Source organism: Telopea speciosissima, chromosome 2, assembly GCF_018873765.1.
Source record: "Telopea speciosissima isolate NSW1024214 ecotype Mountain lineage chromosome 2, Tspe_v1, whole genome shotgun sequence".
Lineage (NCBI taxonomy): Eukaryota > Viridiplantae > Streptophyta > Magnoliopsida > Proteales > Proteaceae > Telopea > Telopea speciosissima.
This window is the reverse complement of record NC_057917.1, coordinates 61,673,709-61,679,008: the sequence shown is the minus strand read 5'-3', so window position 1 is coordinate 61,679,008 and position 5,300 is coordinate 61,673,709.

Here is a 5,300-nt window from a genome sequence, read left to right as displayed (position 1 = left end):
ATGAGACAGTTCAGTTGATGATCATGACATAGATCATGATTGTGCAATTTGAATAAATATTGTGGGGTTGGATGATTCTTTTGGTCTTCTAAGCTTTTGATGGAAGATTGATGATGATGATGATGATGATACCGACGATAACGATTGATCAGACAACTTTCATGGATGTAGGGTATATGACAATGAGAAAAGAATGAATATGATCCACTGCACTTGGTAGGGGTTGAAAAAACTATGACTTCAATGGTGAAAGTTAAAACAAAATAACTAAATGAATGAAAGAGGTCTGGTAATGAACTAGAAGGAATTATGGGTTAGGAAGGAGAGGGGCAGAGGTGATAAAGAGTAGAAGAAGAGATGAAGAAAGGTGGAAGATGAAATGGTGGTTTGTGGAAGTGAGGAGGAGGAGGGGAAGGAGGGGAGAATGTATAATGGATAGGGTTGCCTCGGGATGGCAAGGTGGAGAAGGTGAGTGGAATGATGTCAAAGGGGAGCAACTTACTTTAGTGTGACATGCTTAACTAGTACTCATAAAATCAAACTTCCCTTGCGCATGCACCTGCAATATTCTCCACCAAAAAAAACACAAAACCATTCCTTTTTGCTTGTACTTCTCTTTCAATTATTTTAATCACTCTCTCAATGTCTCATATAAACATTTTAACAAATACATTATATCTACATAAGAAAATTTTTGTATGGAATCATCTATAACCACTATGTTGTACTATTTTTAATGTAAGTGTGATTTCAAAAAATGGGTAATTCCCCTTTTTGAAAAATTAAAACTTTGAGTGGTTAACCCTTTGATCTCATGAATTGAAACACTGGCCTCATTTTAAGGGAATAAATAGAACCATGAACTACTTGGGCGTTGGGACACATTCCTTATAACCAGGTGTACTTTGTGTCATCCTTTGAGATACAAATATTGAATCTGTATGTAATAGTAGTAGTAGAGGTAGACAAAGTAGAGAGGAGGAAGAGACGGAGTAAATTAAGATGGTTAGAAATAATGATGGAGGAAAGAGGAGAGAAATGGGGGAATCTTGGAAACAGAAACGCAGAATGTCAGCGAAGGGATTGTCTAGAAATTAAAGAAGTTTCGGAATTGAAGGTACGTACAAATAAGCTTGCTGCTTTCTCTTATTAATTTTTAAACTCTTATGCAATCGCCAACCCAAAGCGAAGACACCGGCGCTAAAAGAGCCCTGCTTTGGTCCTGCACTAGGGAACACAAACATTGGGTTCCTCTCCTCAATTCCTTAGCTCCTTCATTTATATATCTTCTCTCTCTCTCTCTTTCCCTTTTGTTTTTCTAAAGCCTTTCTTAAGCCTTACCCTTCTCTTTCAAGATTATGGGAAAGGCCAAAAGCTCCTTTTAAAAGCCTGTTGAGAGGGAAAAAATTACGAGGCATCCTTCATTCATGCTCTCTCTTTCTCTCTGTCTCTCTCTCTCATGATTTAGGTGGCTCAGTTCGCGTGCCACCACCCAAACAGATTCCCCCACGCCTTAAACCATTTCTCTCCTCTTCTCTTCTCCTTCCCTCACTAGATCCTAGGACTCTTTCATCTCTCTCTCATATGGTGGGCCATTGAAATTTTGTTTTCTGTTTAACATTTTACTACTAAGAAACTAAAAATATTGTCCACATTAATTTAAGTGAAAGGTTTCATACAGAACCTTGTATGAACAAGTTCAATACTTCAGCCCTTGGATAAGAATACTTGATTCTCCTGTGCTAATGTTGACCGTATTTCATACACAACCATGTATGAAATCTGATCTCTTGATTTTACTTGGGTAAGATTACTTTCCATATTAGTATTATAGTATATCAACAAGAAGTGAACATATAATGGGAAAAAGAACTCTTGTGGGGGAAGGAAGCATGCATGCTGCGCTCAGATATAGAGGGGGTAAAATGATCAACTCACCCCCATGGAAGGCGGAAATGCCTCACAATTTGATGCTTCAGTGTGTGTTCCCATTGGCCCCGTATATGTAGGGCTTACTATATTATAATGGAGAAAGTTTTCCTACACCGCATGGGAAGGATTCAGCCACCATCTTGAGATCCTAAAATATCCCCTTTTACGAATGATTGAACATACCCCACTCGATACCCTCTCATGTCCATCCGAAAGCTGTAGTCAAAGGAATCCCCTTCACCGTGACTTAAGGAAAACTCGATCCTATTTTATAATCTCATTGTTTCATTTTGAACTGTTTTTTTCTTCTCTTCTTTTTTGTTCTTCCTAGACCATTTTCCATTTTTATACTTGTAAGTTCAAACCCACTAAATACTATTTCGGTATTTGGAAGAATCATTTTGATACCCCATCTCTATATTTTTCTAGGAGGCCCTTCTGCCACATGTAGCCTTATTATATTTCATTATAAAAGCATACCCTTGAGTGCTAATTTGAGATATCTTGAATATCCTTTTAGATTTTTTTTTTGGTAAGATATCCTTTTGGATTTGGATTGAGAGGCAGAATCTCTCTCTCTCTCTCTTGAGCAATGAAATGAAATCATAATATATAGACAAAATAAAAAGCTTTTCAAATATGGGAATGTTTCAATTATGGAGGGCACTTAGGCCAAACTTACTTGTCAGCTTGTGGAGACAAGAAAGACACCTCTCCCTCCACGAACTCGAGTTGCTACGCATCATAGAACCACTTTATACCTTGTAGAGTTCCTCATTACCCAGATTCTTCACTTCTTCTCCTTACAACAACTACTTGTACTACTACTATTAACTGTTTCTAGATGTAGTTTCCACACAGTCAAACAACCTTTTTCCCACTCCATTTTCTTTCTCTATTCCCTTATCAGTTCATTATAGATTAGACTTTTCCTTTCTACAAATTTAGAGAGCCTACCCCTATACTACCATCCAAGACATTTTGGAAACAGGGCAAGGACAAAGACACCACATTCGTTGGTCTGGAGTCTTGACATCCATCTGATCAGCCATCTGATACTGATCAGATGGTCTATATCTCCCAAGCCCAGCCGACAAGTGGGCATTATCTGTCTACCGACCAAGTTCTCTATATTTGAATTGGAATAAACAAAAAGGAAAAGTTTCTGTTGTCTTTGGGAGAGTGCAGACCATAGCCCAAAAATCACGTTGATACTCTAAAGTTTTAGGCTTACTTTTCGTCCCTACCATTAACCAAATTTTTCCAATTGCATTGGGAAAATTGTAGGGAATGATCTCACATTGACGAAGTTTGAGACCTTAGGTGACTTCATATACCAACTGGGCCTCGCCAACCAGCTTTTGGGTTGGATACTTTAACATGTTATCAGAACCATTACACCCAGTGTGTTAATGATATATCTTTGTACAGTCACTAAAAAGAGAGGCCATCATCAGATGGGTAGACTGGATTTCTTTGCTAGTAGATCCAAACGCAATAAGGAGTTTAGGTTGGATGTGGAGGCCATAATGTGTAACACATAACAACCCACATAACTTTAACAGAATCAAATCCAACAGATGCTGTCTCCCTTCCCAAATTTAACATTCCATGTCCTGCTCCTGAGTCCTGACCAATAATATGAAAACAAGAACTTGGACCATTCACCAAGCAAATCAATTATAAATAGGCCATTCTAAGTAAAAGTCCAGGAATAATGTAGCAGCAACTAATTACAAGAATGACAATGTTATATGATCAATGGTTACTCAAGTACTAACAGTCTACGAAATTTCAAGGAACACATGAGATACAGTTCAGAGAATTTAACTTGAACCTAGAAGACTCAGGTTTTTAAGAGTAAGATGTAAGGATGATGGTGTAGATTGTAGAAGAGTTCAATTTTAGCAACAATAAAGATACTCCAATGCCAAACCACAAAGGGACTGAGTTAATTAGACGATATCAAAATATAATAGAAAAACATATTTTAAGACTAAATTTGAACCAGTCAATGCATCTGATCAGAAGCCTGTGAAAGAAAACAGCATAATATTAGTATGTTTCACACTGAGCATAAATAAGACAACAGTACCAGATATCAGTGGATTATACAAGAAACTTGAGAATTAACTTCAGGGGTTTGCATGACATTAGAAGAAGAATCAAGAAGCAGAACAGAGAAAAAGCTCATCAGTAAACTCCCATCACTCAATATGCTTCAAAACCTGTATTCCATTGATACACCTTACCCAGAACCAGAAGCTTAATTAAGCCTTCCTCTACCCTAAGAACAAAAAATATATTAATTTAAGATCTCAACCACGTTGCACAACTCCAGCACAATAGGTGATGAGAGCTGAAGGTGCCGGCCAGCACAGCCAATAAGGTCCTCTGCTGGTTGTGATGAGGTCTTAGGATCAAATCTCACCTTCACCATGGAAGGGGGAGGTCAGGTTTTAGGTGATTTTTTCTAACCCCAACCCCCGCCCCCCCAAAAAAAAAAATGAGAACAACCTCCTTGATATGGTTTCTATATCTGTATATAACATGATAGACTTTTCTCTATATAATTTAACCTAAAGAGGCAAACCAATTCCAGCAACAAGTGCTTCAAAATCATCCATCATTGCATGGAAAGCCTCCTGGTTTCTCAAGGACTATAGCCAGCTAGCAAAAATTTTGATCCAACCCATTAGTTTAAGTTGAACTTTCTTCTCTAGACATCCATGTTTTCAACCCTTCCAAGGAACACATACAACCACATTTCAGAATCCTTCTCACCTTTATCAATGTGACATAATGTAATAGAAATCCTACATCAGATGTTACGTAGCAAGTTCTGTGTTGGTCAAATGATTAGAAAGAAAGAGCAAATGCGATTCTCATCTCACAAATGAAACGAATAGAACAGGATATGATCAAATTTGTGCACTATAGGGGAACAATGGCATTGATCACCAAACAGTATAAAGACTGAAATAGTTAAATATCCAATATGAGGTCCCAAAAACACAAGGAACAAGCATTTGTAACAGGCTTTCCATCATGGAAACCATCTTAAAGGTGACAACATGGAAGCTCTGTCATGAAATAGAACATTGCTCCCCAGGTCCACAACAGCTGATGCACTAAAGTTTTAATGCTTCATTGTGACCCAAAAGCATTTTGTAGAACTACAGAAAACATGGTGTCTTCTCTTGTAAGAGAGATTTGAATCCATATTTGCACCATTTGATGAATCATCAGGACTTCTCATTTCATCCAATTTTTCTATTTTCACAATTTTTTGGGAATAAAAGTTAGAATTAAAAAAAAAAAAAAAAAAAAAAAAAAAAAAAACTATATATGAGCAATAACCACCCATG